General features: G+C 47.3%; 1 long non-coding RNA gene across 4 annotated transcripts; it reads left to right on the forward strand.

Moving 5' to 3' along the window:
- On the forward strand, positions 1-26613 carry LOC124086721 (uncharacterized). Of its 4 annotated transcripts, none has more exons than XR_006849890.2 (7): positions 1-1613; positions 13976-14491; positions 16208-18234; positions 18366-18575; positions 21730-21814; positions 22321-23166; positions 23291-26613. It is a non-coding gene; the product is annotated as an uncharacterized LOC124086721 (long non-coding RNA). The 4 variants fall into 4 exon arrangements; XR_006849893.2 differs by having other exon boundaries at positions 16208-16515; XR_006849891.2 differs by having other exon boundaries at positions 1-705.
- The last annotated feature ends 245 nt before the right edge of the window (positions 26614-26858 follow it).

A 26858-nucleotide genomic window follows, 5' to 3' on the forward strand; every position in this document is an offset into this window, starting at 1 on the left:
ATCCAGCAAGAAGAGTTTAAAGCAATTGCTGAGTTTTATAGCACTCGTGACGTCAGGCCCAAATGGGAAATTGACTAGCACTCCAGGCCAATGGGAGGCGGCAAGAGCGGCTGCGATTAGCATAATAGTATAGAAACAAGGAAACTTTTCGGATCTGTCAATCAGGACCCAATCAGCTGACTGTCAGCTGGGACGGGCTGGTTTAACCCTTCCCGCGCCGCAGCTCCCGGGGAGGGAGAGAACAAGGCCCGGAGAAAAGTTTAGTGCGAGAGGGGAAAGGAGTTTTTCAGAGGGAAGGCTAGAATTCGGGTGGACCGGGAGGACAGTTTGTTTTTCTTCGGAGCACAAGAGAGGCCTGCCCTCTGGAGCCCCAGATCGCCCGCCACTCGCTCTGCTAGGATTGGCCTAACTCCCCTTCCCTGACTGTCCCCCACCCCCGGGACTGTGGACTGGCCTTTTGACTTTTCCTCCTCGCTGCATGTTGGGCATTCCAGGTGTCTTCCGGGGGACATTTCTTCCCTCAGCCTGGCTGCGCTGGGAGCCCAAACTTGGACTAACTCTTTGTCCCTCCCTCCGGTGCGCTGGGGGGATGCGCGGGGTGCCGGGATCACTACTGCGCGCGGGACCCCACCAGGGTGAGCCAGCCCCAGCGCCTTGGAGTCCGCGGAGAAAGAAAGTCCATTCTATCACCCTGTTTTTAAGGAGGTGAAATAAGTTGTTTAGGGCCATTCCCTGCAGAGACCTGCTAACGTCGCGTGCCGGGTGCGGGGAGGGAGGCTCCGAAGCCAGAGTTAACTCCGGGAAAGCTGAGTTGGGTCAGCCAGGGTCCCGACTCCGGGCACAGTTGTTTTGCCTTTGAAATTTCTCTCTCTCTCTCTCTCTCTCTCTCTCTCTCTCTCTCTCTCTCTCTCTCTCACACACACACACACACACACACACTCACCATCCCCTTATGAAATTCGACCCTGTTTATCAGGGTCTGGCGCGCGCCTTTTGCTCTTTAACGTTTCACTTATTTCAGGCTTGATGGTGGTGGGGAACAGGGAGAAAAACACAATCCCCCAAACCTCACTAGCTCCCCTCAAGGGTTAAATTTTAAACCGCTTTTTCTCGGACAAGCCCGGAAACCCGGGGTGTAGGGGGATTGCTCACAATTGCAAATGCTAATAAGTAGTTCAATTTTTTAGATCGATTCTTTAAAGCTGGAGAGAGAGAGAGAGAGAGAGAGAGAGAGAGAGAGAGAGAGAGAGAGAAGCAAGAGAGTAAAGGGAAGAAACCGACAATTCTTTTCTAAGATTTTAAAGCGATAGGCAAGTTGGAGGAGCCGAGATTTATTTGGGGGTAAGCAAGGTTGTGGGAAGCCGACCCATATTTGAAAGTCCAGCCCACCTGCTTGGTAGTTGGGACTGTTGATTCCAGCTATTAATGAAATGCACTTGGTGTTAATCGAATTTTTTTTAACTTTATGGGAGGGACACACACACACACACACACACACACACACACACACACACTCACTCACAAATTATGAAAAGCCTGCAAAAGATCGAAGAGTGAAAACTATTGTTGGACCGAGTTGGTTTTTACCTCAACAGCGCCACCTTTCGGCAAAGGTCAGTTGAAATTGATCCGTGTCCAGTTTTGTTGAAGTGCAAAGAAGCTGTTTTCCCAAAGTGGGAGGAGGAAAGAGGCCCAGAAAGTTAGATGGACCTTCGTGGTAGAGCTCAACCTTTTAAGAAATAGGACGAAGAAAGTGCTAGCAAATCCCGGAATCATATTTTTCCTACTGTCTTGTCCCCCTTCACTGTTAAAAAAAAGAGGCGAGGGCAACTGCTGCCCTGCGGGTGGGATTCTGGCTGAGAGACCTTTGCAAATCAGATCCCAGGTAACTGGGCCCCAAACTCTCTAAAAGTGGCAGGATGGATTTTCCATGGGCTTTATGGCAATATCAATAGAATTAAAGTTACTTGTAATTCAGTGATAAATGGGATGTCTCTAGTAAGTAAGATTAAGTACAGTGCTTTAAAGTTGTTTATCTGAAAAGTAATTCTCAGAAAACCTGACTTCTGACACTTGGTCATATATTAAGCCAGCGTCTTGAACATTGCACTTCAGAATAGTCTTACCCACCAGGTCGCATACTTCACTATTTATAATGAGACTTAGTGTCACTCCCCTGCTTCATACACCAGATTAACCCTGTGTTAATTTCTCTGATCTTGGCAGCCTTCGGTTCCAGCAAATTCAGGAATCCCTACTGGGAGACCTCCCAGAAGATTTGTAGGGACATCCTCATCCTAAAAGGGCAGCACTGTTGGTATTTTCCTTACAAGCCTGCTACAGAGGAGTTGTTTATAAGGGTAGTTTGGGTTTGAGGGAATGCTTTGTTAGGGTGGAATGAACTGGGTTTAGTCCCAGTATGGGAAGAAAGAGTGAAGATTCTATCAATATTTATGTCATCTAAGATAATTCCCTTGCTTTCCTCCTCTGACAGTATTTTACCTACTAATGAAGTTAAAGGATTTCAGTTTATGTATTCAGAGGAAAATCCACTGCTTAAATTTCACAAACATTATGGTGTTCAGCATTGTTCATGATGTCCAAAGTGTGTGTGTGTGTGTGTGTGTGTGTGTGTGTGTGTGTTAAATGTAGATTTATGTGTCCTTGGGAAGAATTAATTATTTTTTGTTTATGATAATTTTTAAAACTCCTTCTGCATCATGTTTTTGTTAAAAGCTATAAAGTATGATCCCTGCCTCTCAAAATAAAAGTATTTTTGACCAGGAACCCTGAAGCTGCCACATTTATAAATAAACATTTTATAAACAGAATTCACTAATGACTAAGACCATGCCATAGAGTTTCGTGGCCACATACCTAATTGTTGCAATTATATATCATTTCTAGAAATTAAATGCCCATGTTTGGGCAGCTAAATGTATTATTATCTGCACATTTTTTATGGTTTATTTCTGTTCACCACTGTTGAGCCGTGGTATTTTTCTCCCTTTTATAGTCTCCCATTTTCTTTTGAAAAAAGAGGATGAGAATTATGTTTTAGATGTGTATCAAGAGTGCTCTCAGGCTTGTAACTTAATTCTCATTTTTGTCCTTTTTCCTTTATTATTTAGTGATTCACAGGGGTGTCTAAACATTTACAGTTCTCTGTTAGCAGCATTTCTTTTATAACAATTGAGCGCTCTCATTTTAATTAGTACTATTCAGGTTTCTGATTCTCTACAATTACATCAGGCCACGTTTCTTTCGACTTCTTTTCTAACATTGTTTGTTTCACTTCCATCCAAGCCAATCTAATCCAAATACAATATGAACTGTGTTTTCTTACTGCTTAATATCCCCTCGCTTTATATGCTATAGCAATCTCTGTAGAACAATATAGAGTAATTTAGAAACCATGAGTTTGTCATTATTGACCAATTCAAACCAGTAGCATTAAAGTTTCTGAAAGCAATGAGTATTTATAGAAAATTCTGAGGGGGAGGAGGGCATGGGTCGAATCACGTAGAAGATTTCGAAACAGTAGCCTCAAAAACTCATTTGTAGTTTCATGTCACTACATACATAACAACTTCATGCAAAAGAGGGAGAAAAGCCCTTCATGTCTACATTACAAAGATTAAAAGTTAACAGGAAGGTATTTTTCCTGATTGTGAGTTATAGCAACTCAAGTATATCATGTTGCCTCAGACGTACAGAATCTGAAAAGAAACAGGATGCATTCAGAATCGCGTCTGAACTCTTTGTTTATCTGGGAGCTGGTTTTATGTACAGAACTAAGCAGTGTCCACTAAATTTTACTATGAAACCAACTAAATGGATTTGAGAAAGTGTTCCTGAGAGTAGTTGCAGGATAAGGCAGGAGTACATTGTGCTTAGGTCTAGTGTTAGATAAATCCTTTTAACAGTCTTCAGTTAGCAGGGTAAGTAAATCACAAATCACTGTTAGCAGATTCATGGAAGAAAATTAATAGAATCAGACGAGATAATCTGATAAGGGTAAAATTGCCGAGGGAAGTCTCTATTGGCGAATGTGAAACAACAGTGTGATTACCAGGAGTCGTTATGAATAGGTGAATTATGTGCTAAATAATCATCAGAGTAATTCAGCATTTATTAATTCTTTTCTCTTTAAGCAATTCACAGTTGTAAGTTAAAGCCTCTCTCTCTCTTTGAAGACAAATCTTTTATAATTTTTATTAGAGGTAATTTATTATTTGCATTACCTGTATTTACTTCATAATTGAACATTTTGCATTCAAATTTATGTAATGCATTATGCTTGAGAATATATTTCTGCCTGATTAGCATAAATAGTCACTTACCTCATGAATTACTAACAAAGTTTATCTTAAAATATAGGTTTTTTTATTAAGTGGAACACAAACATATGTACAATAAATTCTGATTTTTCCAGTGCCGTTAGAGAACAACTCATGTTCGGTTACAGAGAAGCAAGGGGTGGGATAGTGGGGAGAAAGAAAAATAGTCAGACGAGACTTATAGTTCCTTCCCAAGGGTGTTGCTCAGGTGGGGACCGTGGAGAGGGGTAGGGAGGAAGGACAGAAGGGGCAGCTCGGCTCTTCAGACACAGGATTATTTATTGGATGATCTTGACTCTAAATGAGGAGTCCAAAAGACAAACAAAAGACAATTGGTGATCTCTACTCTGTGGAGGGCCAGGGTAGACAGTCAATAGGATTGATGGTGTTTGGGGATATTTTATTATTTTTATTTTTATTTTTTTGGTTATTCTCAGGGTTCTTCCTTAAAACACGATTCACACAATTTCATGAAATACTTGTTTTGCACAAGAGACGCGAACAATCCAGATGTTTTCTGGGAAGGTGTGCCGGTTTTGTCAGCTCTCTTTCCTTGCTTCACCCACAGACACCCAGCAGGCACTGGGAGATAGTAAGTGTCTGCTGAATAAATATCTGTGGGGACACAGGGACATTGGAGCCAAAGGACTTTTTCTGGTTTTAAGCAAGGGATAGAGATGAAAAATGATGGGCCCTATTTCCCCACTCTGGCCACTCCAACCCTGCATTTCCATGCTCGGCTCTCTTTCCCTTTCAGTTTTTCAGGGGAAGGCGCACCCTTAGGTTTTTGTTCCTTCAATTAGGGGCTGCTTATGATTCCCTCTTCCCTTGTCACCCCTTTGGATCCTATTCACAGCTTACACCAGTGAGGGAATCTGTCACCAAAGCATTCAGCGCTTCGAAGAATTTTATTGTGTACTCAGAGTTGATTAAAAAAAAAAAAGTAGAGATCTAAAAAAAGTGGGGGGGACCTGATAGCCGAACAATCTTTCTGTGTGTTGTGTCTTCACGCATGATAACTGGAGGATCGCTCCGAAGTGGTGCTTGCTCTGTGAGTTTGCTTGCCTGCCTTCCTGCTCCTGGTGATGTGGCGATTCGAACCTCCTGTTCTAGAAGCTTTTAGCAGCTGTCCCACTTGGGAAAGAAGTTATAGAAAATACAGGGCAAACTTAAATTCTCCCGTGATGACAGGGGAGGTCTATGGATGCAGGTGGTTTCTGAATCTGTCTGTTTCTGAATTAACTTGTCTGGGGCCTGAGACCAGAGGTCCCTTATAGCCCAGTCTTATGTCTTAGTTCTTGGTCGCACATGAGCGTGGCTGAGCTTTCTCCCGTGTTGTTCTTTGTCATGAAAATCTTGCACAGGCCCAGCCACAGCCTCAGAACATCGGCCTTCCCAACCGTGTTCCTGATCTAACCAAGAATGAAAATTTGACTAACAGCTCTGCCTACCCAAAATAAAAATTCAAGTCACACTTATAGACCTTCTGATAGTATTGTTATTTAGGAATTTTATAATAGTGAGACATGTTCTTTGTTGAATATAAATATCAGGACAAGATAGCAAAAGGAGGCCATCAAACCAAAGAACAGCTGTTCCTCATCTCTACCCAGCACCTGTCCTTGGTCTCAGGAGTGACCATCTGAAACTGATGGGGTGCACACGTTTGCTGTTTTATAACAGAATGGAGTCTAAGCATGTGCATGGTTCGGAACGCATCTGCCTGGATCTCAGGAAAAAGCGTTTGGAGTGCTTATCTGGTTTTTGGTGGATTTCATCTAATGGAATCTCATGGTGTATGTGTGTGTGTGTGTGTAGGGGGTGGATATTTAGAGGCCTGACTGTAGCACTCTCCTTTCAACCAATGTACAAGTTTGAATCTGTTTTGCCAGCCCTTGGTAGGTGAGTTGGCAGCATGCAGGGCTGACTTCACCAGTGGCACAGCAGAGACAGTGGCCCATGGGACTGCTGTGGGCACCCAGAGACATTTTGATTACTTTTAAAACCAGAAAAAAAGAAAATATAATGTAGCATGGATTACATTCATCATACCAATGCAGTCATAAAACATAATTATATATACATATATATACCTATGTATATATGTATATATATGTACAAGGGGCCCATGGAAGCCAAAGTCCAGAACACACAGAAGTACTTGCCTGATTCTAACAGCATTTTCTTGGTCACCTCCAGTGACAGCTCACTACCTGCCAGTTTTACCTGTACTCTCCATTTGTTTATTTGTTTTAGCATGCGGTCTTACCCCTTCGTGTAGATGTTAGTCCTATTTTATATGCTCAAGAGGCCACACACTCATGGGAACCGAATGGGCCACAGGGTCTTTGGGAAGTTGAAAAGAGCCAGTAGGATGCCCTTTCCCTCCCTTCTGTTTCTCCTGCTAAACAGAGTCAGTGACTTTGGCATGTCCAGCCAGGTCTGCTTTCTTTCCAGCACCCTGCCTCCTGGCCACTAGTTCCCAGAGAGGCTGGCTTGGCCACTGCCATGCTCCTCCCAGGATTCAGGTCCCATAGCTAAGCCCGGGTGCCCAGGTGTGATCCTCTCATCACACAGAGAGCATGTCTGCCTCCTTGAGCTGCAGTACGTCTGCTCCTGATGCTTCTAAATCCCTGAGCCTCTCCAGACACACAGCACCCGGAGCTCAGTGCTGCGCAGTGGATGTAAACTCTGGGCCTTTTCTCCTCCTATTTCCTCCATCCTGGATTTGTGAACTTACCGTTTGGAACCCAAGCACAGAAATGTACAATGATCTCCAGTAGATTTAATTTCATTTGATTCAGCCTGATCCTTGCTTGTCTATCTCTCTTTGGATCCAGAAGGTGCTATTCACTGGTTTTACTTTGCTTCCCAGTTTTGCGCCAGCTGAAAAGCAATGGATATGCTTTTTGTAAGATGAACCTGTCTTACCCGGGTCCCTCCTCCGTAGATTGGGAAATGGTCAGGATTAGAGACTGGGCCTGGGAAGTGTCTCACACAGTACGGGGCCACAGAGGAGCTGGCCATCTCCTGCATCCCTACCATCCCTCTGGGTTGTGGATGACAACACTGGAAGTGACCACCCCTCTCAACCCCCAGTGATCACACAAAGTGACCCACCAGGACATTCAAGCCTGTCGATGGATATTTTAAATGGAGACAGCCTACTTGGTAATTGGGATAATTTTAAACTAAATTTCCCCATCTGGATATCCTGCACATATCTTTCTAATGAATTCTGAAATAACTTCACTTTTCCGTAGGGTGGGCAGAGCTCTCTGTTGAACAGGCTGGCTTCCTGGATAACTGTGTCCCTGTTGAACCTGACTTTGTCTTTGTAAACCCTTTGCCCTGTCAAAATGCACATAACAGTTGCCCAAAGTTGGGACCTCAGAGACTGATAAAAAATAGATAAAACCTAAAAAAAAAAACTCAACAGAAAGGTTCTGTGTACGTATAAAAGCAAATTTGAGCTCTGATTCTTTCCTCTGTGGTTTTTCTCTGGTTTAGATCACCAACTTCCCTGCCATTTCCTGATGCCCATTTTGAGGCCAAGAAGCTCGGAGGCATTTCCTGGAACAGAAAAGTTCAGAGTTTCAAGTGTCCACCTTTGAGCTTAGCTAGTCCCCCTGGTCTCTCTTGAAGGGACATAAAAGTGCAAGCTTTTGCAAAATCTCCCCTCCGAGGTCCACCTGGCCCCCTTTCAGAGAGACCTGGGAATGACAGTGGGAAGCAGCCCATGAGTTATGTATGATGGGCTGTCTGTGTCCTGCCTGAGCGAGCTCAGCTCTCGCTGGCTCACGCAGCCCAGGATCCTGAGGGCTCAGGAGGGAGGATGGGAACCCTTTGGGGAAGCATCCCTGACTCGTGATTCTGCGAAGAGCTGCTGATTGGAGATGAGGCTCAGGGCTGTCGCAGGGAGGCTCGCTCTGGTAGATGGGGCTGGGAAATGGAGCCAGCCGGAGGTGGCAGGCTCGGAGCTTGGCACCCAGATCTGCTGCTTCCCCTCTGCCCTCAGCGAAGCCCTTTACCATCTTCCTCCAACTTATTTTTCAGGCTGTAATTGTACCAAACTGCATGAAGGGGGGAAAAATCCTGGCCCCCATAGAGGGGCCAGGGAAGCGCCATTCAGCCCTTCAACTCTGAATGTGAAGCAGGTGAACAGGGAGCCACACGCACAGACACAGACCCACACTGCCCTGCTGGGTTTCACTGCCAACCATGGGTCACAATGGCAAAGTCAGAACATCTTCAAGGTCAAAATGACAGAGCCAGCAAAGCAGGGTCCGAAGGACAAGGTCAAATCCTTTGCATCTTCAGAGATGATACTGGTTTAGGTAGAAATTATTTAGGGCCTTTGGTGGCAGCACAGTGAGGAGAATGTTGTGGATTTCTCAAGGTCATCTGACAGGTACCTCTCACATGCCAGATATGCCTTGCTTTGGCTCCAGGCCAACAAGTGTGTGAGTCCTGCTCCATCCCAGGTGTAGATCTTGGGCAGGTGAGCTGACCTTGGTGGGCCACAGGTGGAGGGGACTTTGGTGATGGGTTGTGCATGCGTACTAGATAGTGGCACAGTGCCTGCCCCATGGGGAACATTCACAAAAGGATGTGCCAGCAACTGAGCAGATGTTCTGTATACATTGTTTCCCAGGGTGGGGTCCCGGGCAAACTAGGAGTGGGTTATTGCTCTCCCCTTCTATTGTTTATACTCCCACCTTCAAGCTGCTCCCCCCTCAGCCTGGCCTCTCGCTTTCCCTCCCCCGACTCAGCAGGATTTTGCTCACCTGGAATTCCACCATCTCCCACGTTCCCTGCCCTCCGTGGAGGCATGTTAGCCCCTCACCTCTCATGTGTGCCTTGGAGCTTGAACACGCCCTCTCCTCTCTCCAGGTCCTTTACCTGCTTGGCCCACAGTAGGTGCTCAACACGTGTTTATCCAGTGGAGATGACTGAACATGTGCTCAGATTCCTTGTCAGTTTTTCAATTCTAACTCACACAGGGGAGCTGGCGAAATGCCCCAGAAAGCACGTCTGTGATGGGGGCAGGGTGGACGGCCCCTCCTTGCAACACAACGGCTCCTACGTCCACTTCTCACTAATCCGATTGGCCCATCCCTCAGCTACCAGGATGCTCATCTGGTTCATTGCTTCGCCTCTATCTTTCCAAGATAGAACTGGGTGGAAAACGATAAATGTTCCTGAATGAGCTTTGGGATGCAGGGAGGGATGGGATTAAGTCCCCGGGAGTAAGCAAGGTGTCTACTGCAGATCTTCCAGCTGCTGTCAAGAGGGCTGGCTCCAGCTTTGTGCCACAGGTGCCTCCCCAGGGCTTCAAAGCACAGGGACACTGGTTTGTAATCCTCAGATAACAATGCAAGGCCCGCCCCATTTCCACATGCCCCAATCCTGCCCATTCCTCAAGGCACAGCTCCCACGCCCATAGCACCCAGTAGGCATTTAATGATGCCCCTGGTTCCAGAAGCCCTCCCTGGCTCCTGCCTTTTCTTTGGGGTCCCCTCAGTAGCTGCTCAGCTCCCCCTAGGGAGCCCCCTGGTATAGCTTTGGGAAGTGGTACAGTGCGCCAGAGAGGCCGGGCCATGAGTGACCAGCTTGGTGACCTGAGGAGTCCTCCATGTGCTTCCACACTCAGTGCCTCCATCTACACAAAGCCATGCCACTCGGCTCTCTCTGGGTCGCAGGTGAAAAAACATTGACCTAAACTGGTTTAAGCAAAAAGGAAACATTGGCTCACATGAGCAAAATCTCCAGAGACAGAGCTGGTGTCAGGCCTGGCAGGACAGGGGTCATTTGGTGTCCTTGGAACTGGCTTTCTATGTCACCTTCAGCCAGGACTTCCCATGGAAGCAGGAAGGCTGGGTCAACTGGAGCCCTAACTCCTTCCAAGCTGAGTCCCCAGTAGGCTACACTGGAGTCACCGTTTGGGTCACATCGGAATGGCTCATTTGAAGGGTTATATGCCCACCCTGAGCCAACCCCTATGGCAAAGTTATGAAATATGTGATTGGCTCAGACATGGGGTGGAACAGGGGCCTAGGAAATGCTCTGAGCCTCTGTATAGAGGAGCTGTCTCCCTTGGTGACATTGTGGAGCCTGCCACCAAATCCTAAGAACCAGCAGGTACCTGAAACTCATTCAGGTCTTGTCCTCAATTTGAACCTATTGGACAATCCCAGAGCCCCATGAGACATGTACTGCTGGGGCTTCCCTTGATCAAAGAGGGAGCTAAGGTGCACTTTTCAGGGCTTTTCCAAGGTCACCTTGGCTGGTGAGCAGTACAAGTTATGAGTCCAGACATGGCTGCCAGGTTTGCACTCTTACTTTCTTTTATAATCTATTGTAAGAGGGAGACAGCCAAGAAACAAATATACAAGTAAACACCTAATATAATGTAACATAATATTTCATGCCAGGATATACAATAGAATATTCTGTAGCACAACATGGTATCGCATCATATTGGGGCAGGCACTGGTAAGCAGTCCATCTTTGTGTCCATCCCAAGAGCATTTATTGTGAGTGTGGCTCAAGGAGGTGTGTGCCTGTTGGCTGGCTGGTGAATAACTCATTTTATGTGCATAGTGTGAACCTTTGATCCCAAATCCTTGTTTCTTCCATAGAAACATCATCATTGTATATTATATATTCATCATCATTATATATTATATATTTCTGTGATTGTTTCTATCTCACAAGAAGAACAAATGGTTAAAGTTCAAGGAAAAAGCAGGTGAGCTGGAATTTCTAGAACTATAGCTGTGGGTGTTTAAAGATATCGGACGGACCTGTGTCCCTGAGACTCTCTTCTTGGACACTCTTGGAGGAAACGATCTGAGGAAATCTGTTTGACAGGTAGAAAAGGAGGTAGGTGGCAAATGCAAATGTTAAAGAGCTTTTGAACTTAATCTCCCCCTCCTCTCTTTTAAAAGCATGCTCTGGAGTTTTGGGGAATTTCCATGACAGTCTCTAAATTGGTGTTTGCACCACACAAGCAGGCATTGGGCCTTTTGCAGGGTTTGGGCGAGTGTTCAAGTGCACAGGGTGAGCTGAGAGGTGGAGGTTTGGGGTTTTATTAATAATGAAGCATAGTCACCCTTCTGCCTTCTCAAGGCACGGATACTAAGTGAGCAAATAACCTTGAGCTCCTCTCCTCACTCTTGTCTCCCAACTTGCAGCCCAGCGATACATAATTTAATCAGATCATAAAGCAATTATAAAAATGCCCTGAAATGATGTGCACACGTTCACATCTGTAATCAGAATGGCTAACATCTCCCTCCCTCCACCACCATGGTGTAATCCTGGTGTGATTTCAGTTCCATGGAGGTGACTAAGAGTCTAGTCATTAATGCAACGCCCACAAACTTTATTGGAATATACCGTCAGAAAAAAATCTGTTTTTAAAAACTGCACGGGCTGAATGCAGCTGCAAGTGCCAGTCCCTCTTAGCCATTGCACCGGCCGTTTTCATTGTTGGAAACCCTTTCAAAACTGTGCACCAACGAGAGGTTGCTGTCCCTTTCCTACATCTCAGGGAAGGTGCGTTTGGTATAAAGTTATTTGATAGAGGAATTAGGCTTCTAGAAGCTCTCAAATTACTGCCTAGATTTTCACCTTGCCAACAGTATTGGGATGATTTGGTTGTGGTGATGTTGAAGACGTGGAGAAGGAGGAAGAGGAAGAAGAGGAGGAGGAGGAGGAGTCTATAGAACATGCATGATCCAGCAGTGATTCAAATACAGAATTTGGGAAAATTTTGGCAAGACAAATGCTCTAGTTTCTTCAATAAATAAGTGACCTGTAAAAAGAAGGAGGAGAAGAGAGACCTACCAGAGGTTTAAAGAGATCTTCTTTTAGGTCTAAAAGAAGTTACTGGAACCCAGAGACGTTGCAACAGTCATGTGAAAGCTGGCTGGCAGGGGATGTGAGGGGCGTGTATTAGTTCTCTCTTATCTGTGGTTTTGCTTTCCCTAGTTTGTTATTTGTGGTCAAATGTAGTACAAAAATATTAAATGGAAACTTGCAGAAATGAAGCATTCATAAGTTTTAAGTTGCACACCATTCTGAGTAGCATTAGGAAATCTTGAGCTAACCTTCTTCAGCCTACCCAGAATGTGAGTCACTCTCTGTTTAGTGTAATCATGCTGTATAGGCTACCTGCCCATTAGTCACCTAATAGCCATCTTGGTTAGCAGATCAAGTATCTCAATATTGAGTACTTGTGTATAGGGTTCAGGACTGGTTGCAGGTGTCCACTGGGGGATTTGGAACAGATACCCCTCAGATAAAAGGTGGTAACAGCACTGTGTTTTTCATCTGTCCCCCAAAGTACCTGTCATTCCAGCATGGTGACTGAGGTACCATGCTGACTGAGGTACCCAAGCAGGTACTTCTTTTATTTCTTATTTTTTTTTCTGGGGGTGTACCAGGGATTGAACTCAGGGGCACTTGACCACTGAGACACATCCCCAGCCCTATTTTGTATTTTATTCAGAGATAGGGTCTCACTGAGTTGCTTAGTGCCTCATTTTGTTGAGGCTGGCTTTGATCTTGTGATCCTCCTGCCTCAGCTCCTGAGCCACTGGGATTACAGGCGTGTGCGGCTGCACCTGGCTGGCGCTTCCTTGCTTGGGCTTCACTTTCAGCCTGGCTGACCCAGAATTCCTCTGGGTAAAGCCCCTTCCTCCAGAGGCTTCTTTGACTGGTTCTCCCTCACCAAATGATGATCCCCACCTGGCTGGCAGGGACCCTGGCATGGCATTTGTGATTGGACATTGTAATTATGTACATATTTCAATGTTTACAAATGGGAGGTAGCTGTAGATTCACACTCACCATAAAGAATAACGCGCAGATCCTGTGCACCTTGAGCCAACCTCTCCCAGAGCTGACACCTTACATGACAGGAGTGAAAGAGCAGAGTTGGGAAGCCACGTGGTTACAATCACTACCTTATATGAGTTTCACCAGGTTTACCTGCACTTGTTGTTAGTGTGTGTGTATGTATGTGCATATGTGTGTGTGTGTATGCATGTGTGTGTGAGCACCTTGCCCTCCAGGGAATCTCATCATGTGTGTAGGTTTCTGGGACCACAGCCACCAAGTCAAGGTGCAGAGCATTTCCAGCACAAGGGTTCCTTGTGATGCCCTTCGAGGTTGTCTTTTAGCCTGCCTGCTTCTCCTGGGACTCTGAGTGTCTTCAAGCAGGGCCTTAGGTTCAGTCCTGGTGTCCTGGTCCGGTTAACGTTAGCCAGCGTCTGGCTCCCAAGTGATTCTGTATAAATGCTTACGGAGTAGATCCAGATTCTGCCGCAGAAGGAGAGTAGGAAATGAGAATTCTTTTAGATAAATGTTGGTGGAAAGAGCAAGAAAAAATAACCCCAGGCATGGAGTACAAAGGAGGCGCAGTATTGGGGCATCTTTTCCCTCTGCAAAGGATCGCCTAGATCCTGGCAGCAACAATGGGTTCGTACAATCTTAACAAAGCACTTGCTCCTGTGGTCCAAATGGAAACCTGCTTCCAGAGAGGTACAGAGTGCTTTGTGAGGTCAGATATGAACACCAAACTTTGATTCTGTGGTCTCAGTTTGATCCCTTCTGTATCACTTTTCCAGGAACATGGGGGCTCTGCAGCTAATCCACTGGGACATCTTGACCCATGACCAGCTTTTCCTCCGCGACGCTTCACCTCAACAGGAGCCAGCCTCCCTGGGGCTCGTGGTGATTCCAGCCATGGGCCACATCAGGCCTCGTAGGGACAGTGACTCGAGCATTGAGTGTATAGTAAGAGTCTTGGGTTTCTCATCTCTAGACCACCTCAGGATAGATCTGGAAGGAGGGATGCCTTCCCTCATTGGCTCCTGGCCCCACTCTAATGGCAGAGGTTTCAGAGAACATCTTAGACCAGTGTGCTCCTCAGGTGCACAGTCATGAACCTCATCGATGCATGATGCCTCCCCGAGACCTTGGGATCCCTCGGATTTGGTGAATTAAGGAACAGCGAACTGTGTCAGATGATGTGGAATTCCCCACCAGCCCACATCTTGGAAGGGCAGTGACCGGCTGCCCAGAACTGACATCACAGGGTCAGATCTTCATTGGTGGAATCTCATCACATATCAGGCTTTGTGGTGGGTAGTCTGTGGGGTAAGAGAAAAAAAGAGTCCTGTTTCCCATCCACATATGATTTCCTCTGTCCCTCCATCCATCATCTCCCATCCCTCCATCTGTCTGTGCACTCATCCATCTAACATCCTTCTGTCCCTCTGTCCACCTGCTCCTTCATCTGTTCATTCATCCATTTTTATGTTCATTCCCATTTGGGTTTTTAGTAGCTCCAGGGGACGTGTGAAAAGACATTGAGCAAGAGTAGCTTTTGGACTTCCTTGCATTATCGTCCAGACACTAATGTGTTTTTGCTTCTTAGACACAACAAGAACGCCAGTCCTTTAGAATACATATAGAACTGCTCATTGGAGACAAGAGAAAAGTCACTTGTCCTGTGTTAACTAAGAAATAAACTGGGAAATATGAATAGAAAGTTGAGCTGTTGTGAACAGGATGCTCTTTCTGCTTTCATAGCACTTAATAGAATTTGTTTTCTAGTGTCCAGAAGCAAAAATTTCATGGGATGGGTATGTATATGTGTGTTTATTTGTATATATAGACATATACGTATATACACACACATATACAGAGAGAGGCATATGTGTATGTGGGTCTATATATTATTATATATCTATCTTCACTGGCATCTGTTGAGATCTCGGGGGCATCTACTCATATCAAATGGAATGTACTGATTATTTGGTCTCACCTGTGGAGAATTAAAGATTTCACAGGTTTTACGGGCACGGGCACATCTTATGAATGAAAGTCCGGGTCAGCAGGCTCATTCCCATTGGTCTTCCCATTGCTCCATGAGAATCAACTTATCTGCACAGAATCAAACATTCTTTTAAAGGTCTACAGGTGTATTTGACACCTGGCAGAGGGACTAGGGTGCTCGCCTGAAACAACAGAGTTATCACATGAACTTGGAATGAACGCTTCATTATTCTAGAAATAAAATAATACTCCATTATTCTAGAAATGAAATTCGACTGTTCACCTGTTTTCTTCCAATACAGTGACCTATACTAATAAAAAATGCCCATATTGCCAAATTCTGGGATATATGGATTTTTCACAAAATTCTTATGTTTTGCAAACAGAAGTCGAGAAAAGGAGGAGGGGGAGGAGGAGGAGGAGGAGGAGGAGGAGGAGGAGGAGACCAGGGAAAGGGCAGGAGTGGAGATACAGGGACATGAAGCCAGGGCTGGCCCTACTCATGCAGATTCCTGCAGGAACAGAGCGGAGACACTGGAGGGAATGAGAGACGTCCACAGAGCGGGTCAGGGCCTGTCCTGCTTTGACCTTCACAGGATGGAGCTGTTAAGGCCGGACCTGAGGCACCTGTCCTGACTTCAGTGTTATGGAGTCAAAGAATACCTACTTAGCACAGTTTCAGGGACTGGGCTTCTTTCATTGCTCTGAGGGAGTCTGTGCCTCCTCTTAACTAAGCCTCTGACTGTTCTGGATCTCTCTGTGGGTCCCCAGGTGGATACAATGTCCGGGGGAGTTGGAGAGACCCACTGTGGCCCTCTGGGTTTGTGTTTCCTCATTATCTGTAAAATGTCGGCACTGTCCTAAAGGGTCCCTGAACCTTGGTAGTCTACGCTTCTGTGCACACACGCGTATTCTTCAAGTTAGTTCTCGTGGCAAGGTGTACCCGTGTCTTGGCACAGTCACTGGCACGTGGCAGCCCCTGAGAGTGACGTTTGGTTTTCTTCTTGTTCCCATCTCAGGAGGCCCAACATCTCTGCTGATATTTCAACAGTTTCAGTGGAATCATCCAGCAACCTCTGTGTTGCCATTATAGCTGCACACTCTTCTGGACAGTGCTTGGGGATTTCCGTGAGGAAAGAAGAAGTCTTGCTCAAGCCCTGGTGAGGTAGACAGGACCTGGAAGTCTCCAACTCTCCTGACTTTGTGCTCTTCCTACCACCTGCACGGCCTCTCTTCCTCATCCTGCATGAGCTGCGATTCACTTGCATCTCGGGGAGGCTCCTTGACAGCGGGGACCTGGGAAGAGATTGGCACCTGGGCTATCCAGGTAGGTGCAGCCACTGCCCCTGCTACTACCCTCCGCTCACTGAGAGAATTCACAGAAACGTGTGACTCGGCTTGTTTTTCTTCTAAGAACCGGAGGTGAATGCTTGCTCCTTGGAGGAAGTTCTGTGGCTCAGAGAGAGAGAAACCAGATCATATGCCAAAGTGACCTTTCTCCCCAACTGTCGCGCAACACACAAAGCTAATTAGCCAGGTTCTAATTGGGTTGAAGTCTGAGAGTCCTGGGGAAAGTGGCTCCGCGAAGAGGACACAGTCTGCAGGGTCCCCGCTTGGGCCTGTTCTCCCTCGGTGACTTGTGTATTAAATTGGTTGAGTTTACTGGCCACAAGCTGGGTTTTCAGATGGGATGGCTTGGCAGCCAGCCCCTTGGAACCTCTGAGCCTAGCTGCGGTTTCTAGTCAGCATCCTGGAAGTCGGGATGGGCCGGGATGGCCGGGATGGCCGGGGCGACCGTGGCTGTGAGTTCTTCTTGCATGCAACCACCGTGTCCTTGCCTGAGCGGGAAGACAAATTCACACAACGGGGAGTGGCCACATGTGGAGGCAGTGGGTACACCCAGGCTTGCAGGAGAACCGACGTGAGGCGGAAACCTGGGCTGTGGGGGCTCACCGAGGGGGCTGTGCCATGGCTGAGGAGCCTGGAGCTCAGACCAGCGTGCGGTGAGCCTCCACCCACACCAAGAAGCCAAGATGTGGCACAGGGCAGGGCGCAGGCTTGGGAAACAAAGCCTGCCTCCTCGCTGACCCCCTGATGGGAAGCAGGCCAGCACCAGGCTCTGGTCAAGGGCCCAGGGACACCAAAGCCACTTGGCTTCGGACTTGAGGGCTAACCTAAGCTTTGCGCAATGCCAAGAGAGCAATCCCGCTCCTTTAATTCCAGTGCAGACCTTGGATAATGTGGGAAGGTAAAGAAAAGGAAATCACGAGCCAGGTCGCGCGCTTTATTTTCCGGTAGCTCCCAGGCGTGGTTCACAGGGCCATCACGTCTTAGTACACACAGGTGGCGTGCGCTGCGTTACTCAATGGCAGGCACCTCGTGACCCTTCTGCACGAATCCAGGAGTGAGAAGACGGGGCAGGGAATGTGAAAGAGAAGAGCAAAGGGAGCAGCTGGCCCTGGAGACAGTGACCAGACAGGACGTCCAACCTGGTGTCGCCCCACCGCAGGGGTTCACTGGGGGTGGAACTTCTTTTGGGGAGCTGTGTGTGTCATGTGCCTGCTTCCAGAGGGCCAAGGGCGTTCCTACTCCCAAGGCCCCTTCAGAGACACTTCAACACCCTGACCACCTCCTCGTCCACTAAAGCTTCCCAGCCCACCCTGGACACTTTCGTTACGGAGTCGATCACTGACTATTCGTTCCTCGTTTTCTCCATCTGTCTGTGAGATCTTTGAGGGCTTGGATGGTGTCTTACCTTCACACCCCCAAGAGAGCAGAGTTGCCAGCGGTTATAACGTGAATGACTAGATGAGGAAGGAAGTCAGTCAGTCTGGAAATCAGAGCTGCTGTGCAGGAAAGAGACCCTGCCCCTAGGGTGGTCCCCAGGACGGTCCCTGGGACCAGAGAGCGAAGACCTTGTCTCAAGATTCCATGAGAAAGGCCAACCCGTGCTTCCGCCTGCTCATTATTTATCACAATCACTTAAACCAGCTCAAAGCCCTCCTCTCCCCAAAAGGACCCAAGGAAAAGTTGACATCTAATGTCGGTGAGTTACATGAGTTACGTGTTCCTGGGTCAGTCGACTAGACGTCTTTCTTTCTTTTCTCTTTGTTTTTCTTTTCTATTTTCATTTCTTATCAGCACAAAAGAATGTTCTTTTGTTTTTGATTTTACCAGAAGTCACACTTGGGTGTGGATGAAGAGTCAAGATAAGTTTCTTAGTAAAGGAAGCACCACGATTCTCTGCCTGTGCGTTGAAGGTGGCCTGGGGAAGCCCGCTGTCTCAAGGGGACCACATCCTTTCCATGAAACGCCCGCCCGTCTCCAGGCTCTGCCCACCCCAGCCTGCTCACCTGCATCCAGTCTTTGGCAATCGAGAGTGAAAAGGTCAACAACCAAAAGTTTTCAAGCCTCCCTAGAAGAAACAGCCTCCTCTTTCCATTACGTTTCAATTAGAAGAAAAAGGCAGATTTTGAGGAAATGAGCCCATGGGAAGGGGATAATAGGAAAGAGCTGCGAGGCACAGAAGCAGCCTCCTCCGTGGAGAGCTAGGCAGGCAGCCTTCACTACTCTCCCCTCCATCAGTCCCCAAGCCCCAAGTGGCCCAGCTGAGGTCAACCTGAGCTCCTTGCCACTGTAGGGCATTTACCCCCTTTTCTGAAAAACAGCTTTGTTGGGATATAATTCGGAAAACAGGCACTTCTCCCCCGGGAAGCGCACAAGCCATGGATTTTACTGTATCCGCAAGATCATGAGCCATCATTTCTGTCTAAACCCAGAACCTCCTCGTCACACCCCCTGCAACTCTCCTGACCATCAGTGGTCACTATCTTCTCCTCCCTGGCCCCTGGCAACCACCCATCAACCATCAGGGTCTATAGATGTGTCCATTCTGGACATTTCGTATGAGTGGGATTGTATAATGCGTGGTCCTTCGTGCCTCTTCCACTCAGCAAGACGCTTCTGAGATTTATCTCCATGTTGTAGTGTGCATTAGCACCTGTTTCTTTACATGGCTGAATACTATTCCACTTTATATGTGCAACTCACTTTATTCATCTGTTCGTCTCCCTCCCACTCCATCCCTTCTCAGCTCTGAAGACTGACCCCAGGGCCTTGTATGGGCTAAGCACCTGCTCTGTCTCTGAGCTATACCCTTAGCCTATCTGTTCCTCTCTTGATGGTCATTTGGATGTTCCTGCTTTTGGCTATTTGGCGTCATCGGCTGTGAACATTCATATACAAGCTTTTGTGGGGTTGTGCTTTCATTTCTCTTGGGCATGTTTAAGAGTGAACTTGCTGGGTCACAAAAAGCCAAGTTTAATCATTTGAGAAACGGCCTGTTTTCCGTCTCCTCTGTCTTCCCACCCTGGACCACACAATGGCCCCTTCACTCTTGTCTTTTGCTCCAGCCGTGTCCTCTCCTTCTGCTCAGGTGTCCTCACCCCATGTCAGGGAACACAGTCCAGCGGCACCCTGGAGAGCCGGGGTGGTGAACGGGAAGGACAAGGGGTTGCCTCAGGAGCTGGCATTGGGACAGCTGCTGGCCGGGGTTCCCCAGCGGCTGCAGTCGGCCACCACAGCCCCGAGGGCACAGCTCCTGCTGAGACCTAGAAGGGCACAGGGCTCTCGGGCCTGCTGCGCCTCGAGTCACTCTGGTCTTCCTGGGACACTCTTTACTGAGCTGAGCCGTGGCACAACCCATTTATTTTAAAATCGGCGTAGAGCAGGCCATTTTCCTCAGAGGTGGCCAAGTGAATTTGTGAATGAACGGAGTTCAATATGGTCAATAAATTAACTTGCTTCAAGTCACAGGGCGGGATGATGGCAGAGTCCCCACCAGATTCTCCTATCAAAGATCTTTCTGTTTGGTTTTTAATCTCTCCTCTTAATTGGTGATCAAATGAGTGAAGCTGCATTGTAGATTCTCTTCCACCACTAAGTTGGGGATTTTCCTCCTCCGTAGGGCTGACATTTGGGGCCTCAGAGTCCACCGTGGGGACCTCCCTGGGCACTGCAGGCTATTTGGCAACACCCCTGCCCTCTGATCACTGGGTATTGATAGTGGCCTCCTTTGCCCCGAGGTCATGACAACCCAAAATGTGTCCAGATTTTGCCAAATGTCCCCTGGGGGAAAAAATGGCCCAGTGGAGAACCACCATTGTGTGACAAACTCGATGTAGAGAGTGGCCAAGGGCATTGCCCACTCTCTGCCCATCATAGAAAGAGTTTTAGCCAATTCCCCTTTAACAGAGCAGGAAATTAGACAAATGTAAATTTAGAAGGAATTTTAACAATAAATTTAGAATCCAAAAGGGTTTTACAAGCAATTTGCCGTTAATGAGGGTATTTAGTTGACCAGATTCCCTACTTTTTTAGAATTTTGGTTAATAAGTATCAGCTTTATGGGATTCCCAAGTACCCTGGGTTAGGCAGGCTGTGGGGTCCTGCCCATTAAGGAGACATTTTCTCAAAGTCTTTTTTGGGTTGCTTGGCTCAGACTTTCACCCAGGATCAGAACTTCAGGTGAGTCATGGTAACAGGAAGGGTGGGGGGAGAGACTGTTAGAACCAGAGGCCCCACGACAAACGTGGTCCATTTTTAAGGGCTTGATGTTAATTTCTAGAACATTCCGTCAACATCAGCCTTGAACCGAGCCTGAGATGCAGACATGAACACAGTTGCTCGGAGCCAGTGTGACTTTCAGGGTCTGGGATGCTCCCTGGCTTTTGCAGTGGGTGGGACTGGAGACCTCATTAGTAAACTCCTTTTAAAATGTGAGTCCTCTTAGCTGGATATATCCAAATACAAGATGTATCTTTCCCCGCTGGCAGAATCAATAAATTTGCACGATGCACATTAAATGTTTAATTAAAGCTCAATGTGCAAGCATTTTCGGGAAGTTATAAAAGCCCTCTGCAGGAGGCCTGGAAGCTAGGGGTGCCTGTGGATTTGCCAGGGCTCCATCCATCAGTCACCAGGGGCCACTTCCTTCCGATGCTGTTTTGTATGTGAGTTATGTTGCATGTCTCAAAGCTGATGATGAACGTATGACCATGTTCGGGTGACCCCCAAGATTACAAACACAGGAGCCTTCAGGAGCAAAACAGGTGGCCAGAATCTCCCTCCTGCCAGCATTGACACTGACCCCTCTACAAGGAAGGGGAACTGGAGGCTCTGCACAAGGCCCATGCTGGGGGAACAGAAGGATTCCAAGAGCAATTTGAAGCTGCAAGGGGAAAGTGTGAGAGACGGAATTGCACTCCTTTGGCTCTCCTTGCCAGAGAGAGTGCCCGGGTCTTGGAGCTGGATGCATTCCCGAGCAAGATGCCAGGCTCAGATGATGCACCCTGGGCGCTCTCGCACCGTGGGATGGAGCCTTATTTAGTAGCTGTATTAATTGAACCCTCACGCTGTGTGGCTTGGTGGAGTTCACATCAGAACATCTCCTCGCCGCTGGAGATGTCCCTTCCTGAGTTCCTTCGCCCTCCAGATCGGAGCTCTTCCTGGCTGATTTTGTTTTTCATTCACCTTTGCCCAGGCGTTCCCTGAGTGTCTGTGAATGGTGCAGCTGTTTGCCCCGATCTTTACCTTTATTGAGCATCTATTCAGTGTCAGCCACCACAGTAAGTGATTTACCCGCAACATCTTCTTCAACCTCCACGGGCGCCCCAGGAGGTGGGATGGGTGACTTCCCACACCCTGTGTTTGTCTCTCTGCTGGCTTTTCTACCTTTTCCTGGTAGCCCTGGTTTCTTCTACCTCCTTCTTCTTTTTCTTTTCCCTTCCCTTTGTCCTTAACCAACTCCACCTTGGAAGGGTAAATGTCGTCATTTGACTGCACATTCTAGTGTCTTCTTGAATTTAAAAATCTGGTCCCTGACTCTGTTCCAGCCTCAGTTTGAGCCACACCCTCGGGGCTTCCCATATTCCAGCCACACACACCAGCTTTCTTTTCTGCTTCTCCATGCTCTTTCCCACCCCAGGGCCTTTGCACACGTTTTTTGCTCTCTTCCACTGTAATTCTCTTTAATCTTATTTGCTTAGTTAACGCCATACACCCAGTACCATCTTTGTGTAGCTTGTGGGCTAAGAATGTTTTTGTGTTTTAAGGAGTTTGTTTGTTTGTTTAGAAGAAAAAGAAGGAGAAAGAAGAGAAGGAAATAAGGAGAGGAGAAGGAGAAGCCTCAGCGGTAGCAGCACTCGTATACTGCATGGTCCATGACACTTACGATGGCTTGCTCTCCGGCCCTTACAGGAGATGTCTGCAGCTTTCATAGAGATCCTGGGTCCAAGCGGGTAACTCCACAGGCAGGGATGTTTCTGCCTGGTTCATCCTTTGCCCCAAATGCCCAGTTCAAAGCCTCTCACAAAGCAGGCGCTCAATAACTTGGTGAGATGGAAGAATGACTGAAGAGTCCTCATCTTCCCTCCTTTGCGCTTCCCTAAGCGGCAGGAGCCCGCCAGAGCGCTCAGGCTCCACCAATAGCCGAGGACCCTTCTGCAGCCTGGGCCCCCAGTGCCGCCCCTGCTCATGGAGTCTGCACTGGGCCTCGCCCCACTTGTGCGCATTCCCCCACATTCCTCCTCCTCGTCCTGGGAAATCTCGTTGGTCACCAGGTCTCAGCTCAATTCCCGTCTCCCCGGGGAATTTTTCTCTGAGCCTCAAGAAAGCCTGGATGGTGTTTCTTCCTGCTCCACACCTCTTTGGCCTACTTGTACCCAAACTCTGACGCCTCCGTCTCGTAATTGCTTTTTGGAGTGTTTCTCTCTCCGTCAGGTGCGGGGTGCCGGGGGACAGGGATGCTGCTGCTGTTCATCTTGCATTCCTGCACCCGCGATGATCCGCAGCCCACATCGGGCACTCAGAGACGTGTCGGATGGACAGGTGGAGTGGATGGACGGATGAATGAGCAGGGGGGATGATTGAAGGCCAAAAGCCATTCCCCTTCACCGGTGTGTCGGGAAAGGAATCAGAGGTTGGTTTTTAAACACATCTAAAACTCTTTTTGTGTTACCAATGTCAAGATGTGCTTGGCACGTACCTTTATGACTCGTGGCTGATTTACAGAAGAGTTGTTTTATTCCTTAATTCCAATGCAGGTGGCTTTCGGGGCTCCTTGGCCTGCCTGTGACTGGCTCCCAAGTGCTGTGGAAGACTGTTGGGGGGCGGGGGAACACCTGCTCGATCTGAGTTCAAAACTTGCAGCGAGGTGCAATCCAAGCAGGCAGAGAACTGGTAGGGAATACCTGGGAATTCATCCTCTTCAGGGTGGTGTGAGCATCATGGGTTTGTAATTCATTTATTTTTCTATTTTAATTTATGGAACTATTGTCCTAATATTATTTGGCCAATAAAGAAAATAGATATCTGGTCGTTGGAGGCATCTCTGCTTGGATCCTTGGATTGCAAATCAGTAATAAGAGGAAGGACATTTTTTCAAGCCTGTGTCTGAGAAGTTGGAGGTATCAGCATACAGACAGTGAACACCCATAGGGTGGAGGCAGTGGGGAAATGGGTGCTTCACTTGTGTGTCATAGTGGGGTGGCTGAAAGTCAGTGATCCTGAATGAGACTTAAGTTCAAATTACCTAATAAGCCATGGTGCTATTCGGAATGACTTTTCCTCTCTCCCTAGATCTTGGCTGCTCTAACACTCAGTTGCTGCAGATATTTAATAAGATGATGTGTACAGTCGGCTCAGCACAGAGCCCAGCATGCAGCAAGGGCTCAGTTTACACTGGCTCCTACAGCAGGCAGAATTCTCAGAGGTCCCCCAAGATGGCCACCCTCATCCCCAGGACTGTGAATACAGTGAATGTCATTCATGAATGTGACACCTGTGACTAGATCATGTTCCATGGCAAAAGGGATTTTGCAGATGGACATAAGGATACAAATCTATTGACCTTAAGATGAGTTATCCAGAGGGTCTCATCTAACTCATAAGCTCTTGGAAAACAGAGGGATTCTGTAGCTGGAAGCAGGAAGGGGGAGTCAGAGAGATATAAAGCCTGAGAAGAGTTCAATGTTGTTGCTAGATAAGGATGTGAGAAGCTAACAACCCCCCACCCCACTCGACAGCTAGTGGAGAAACCAGGACCTCAGTCCTGTAACTATAGTTAGACTAACTCTGCAAATGATCTGAATGAGCTGGAAAGCAGATTGTGCCCCCCAGGCATTCACTGAAGAGCTCAGCCTGGTAAGTCCCTAACCGGAGAACTCAACTGAGTGCATTTGGAAGTCCCTAACCGGAGAACTCAACTGAGCGCACTTGGACTAGTGTCCTCTAGAACTGTGACATAACAGGTGCGTTCATTTCAAGCTGCTACGTCAGCAACAGGAAACACTACAGCTTTCGTTATTATTGCACCAATAGACTCATTTCAGCCCGGGTGAGGCAGTGCACTGGGGGTTATTATTGTTTGCTTATAGCTGAAGAAACTGAAATTCAGAGAAGTTGAATTTCAAGCCCACACAACTTCTAAGTGGTGGTGGTGGGGAACAGAGGCTCAAACCCAGGTCTTCTGATAATTTCTGTGTGTTTTGACCTGTCACCACCTCTATGCCTCTATGCCTGGGGCCTCAGTAGCCTCCCCGGTGGGTCTGAGTTTGTTCTCTCTGGAAACCTCCATCCTTGTGGATGGGAGGCTGGAGATGACCTGTGCTGTCCTGTCTAGAACCTTGATCTGACTGGAAGCAGCTGTGGGCGCAGAGCAAGCCAATTTCAGATTGGACTGTAGTCTCTGCTCTGTCCTGGCCCAGAGCCCATGGGCATGACCTCCTGATAGCTACAGGCTGCTTCATGTTGAATCCAGTATATCCCTTCCTGGGGGAAGAAAGGTAGGCACTGGGCATGATTTGGATGACATCTACTTATGAAGTTGGAGCAGGCCAGAGACAGGAGATTGTCAGGGAGTTTGTGCTTGGCTTGTGAACTCCTAGCTTCCTGGCTGTGCCGTGAACTTGGCCACTCTTTAAGAGCTATTGAAGTCAATGGCAAAATATCCATCACCACTGGTAAGGGCTCTGTAAAGGCTTAGATACTACTGCACCACCTCTCTGTCGATTGGAGTCTGGAACCTGGGAGTTTGCAGGGGGCATTTTACCTCCTGAGGATCATGGTGGACTTTTGCATAGAGAGTATTGGCTCAATTCTAGGCCCATGAGGCTCCTAAGAGCTCAGTGCTATTCTTGCTCATTTAAAAGGCAAAGGAATTTTAATAGTCCAAGGGATGGAATTCCTCCAAGCCACTCAGGCCCTTGCTCTCTGCCACGGCTAAGATTGATTTGGACACCTTAGACTGAACCTTAGAACTAGCCATAAGAAAGGGATTCTGTCCTGAATGGAAGCCAAGCTGGGTAACTCAGAACCTGAGCTAAGACTTCCCTGGGTCATCAGGACTATCCAGCTGCCCGTAGCTATGGATACCTGGTGAGGAGGAGCTGGAATGCTGGAACGCAGGCTCATTGCTGAGCTGCAGACTCTATTGGGATGACCTAGAGCAGAACTGACTCGCCACAGTGCTCATCGGGTTCTACGGTGGCCCACAGGTGGACTAGGATCACGTGCCCATTCTGCTGTGAAGGTCTCATGAACTTCCCTGAATCCTTAAAGGCATCCATGGCTCTAGAAACCCTGATGTAAAAAGAATTCAGAAGAAGAAATACACCTGTGGAAATAAAGAAGAGTTCTGGGATATGACAGTGCCCACCAGAGTACTCTCACCCTGCAAGGTAAAACCCGTGAGCAAAGCCCAGCAGTCTGGAAATCACAAGAAGGATCTCAGCTGAAAAGAAAGCAATGAATGAGAAAACAGAAATATTCTAGGGCTTCCATACAATGAAGTTTGCATTTATCTTCCCATACCAACTTGAGGCCACAGGAGAAGGGGTGGGTGTGGAAATGGAGGCCCCAGCGTAGGAGAGAATGAGAGAAGATATTTATTTCAGGATGTTGGGAGATTTTAGTTTTCAACTTCTTTTCACGGACAAACACGTACCCCCAGAGGTCGGAAGTGACAGCAGATACTGTAATGTACCAGGCACAGAAGGCCTTGGGGAGACTCCAGACCCCTCTCACTGTCTTCTGACAGCTGTCATTCAAAGCGATCACAAAGGCCTATTGCCACATGCACCTGGCAGTCTTCCTCACCTTCCTTCCAGAGGGCAGAGGCCAAGCATCAAAGCCCTCTTTCAGAACCATCCACAAAGCCACGCTAACCTCACCTTTTGGGGGCAGATCCAATCACATTTGGGGAAAAAAAGAGATTATGTGAAAGATAAATGACTTAAAAATTGGCTTATTGAACATTTTGATATATCATATTCATTATTCCTTTTACTGATTATGAAAGAAAACACAAGAAAAGCAGAAAATAAAGCCATGAATGAAGATAGTGCCTGAGAAGCACTGGTCGCCAGGACTGTTTGCCTTCAAGCTCTTTATTGTGATGCACCCGCACACACACACACACACACACACACACACACACACACACACGAGCACGTTTGCAAATGTGTAATTAAAATATTTGCAACAGAATCGGGATCAGAGTCACTTCCTAATATATCATCAATATTTTCCCAGGTCATTGAACGCTCTTTGAAAGCATGTCTTTATTGGCCACATAAAATTTAACTGTGTGATTATAAAATAATTTATTTTTAT

Source organism: Marmota monax, unplaced genomic scaffold, assembly GCF_021218885.2.
Source record: "Marmota monax isolate L192 unplaced genomic scaffold, Marmota_monax_Labrador192_F-V1.1 WCK01_AAM20220418_F8-fsc00024, whole genome shotgun sequence".
Taxonomy (NCBI): Eukaryota; Metazoa; Chordata; class Mammalia; order Rodentia; family Sciuridae; genus Marmota; species Marmota monax.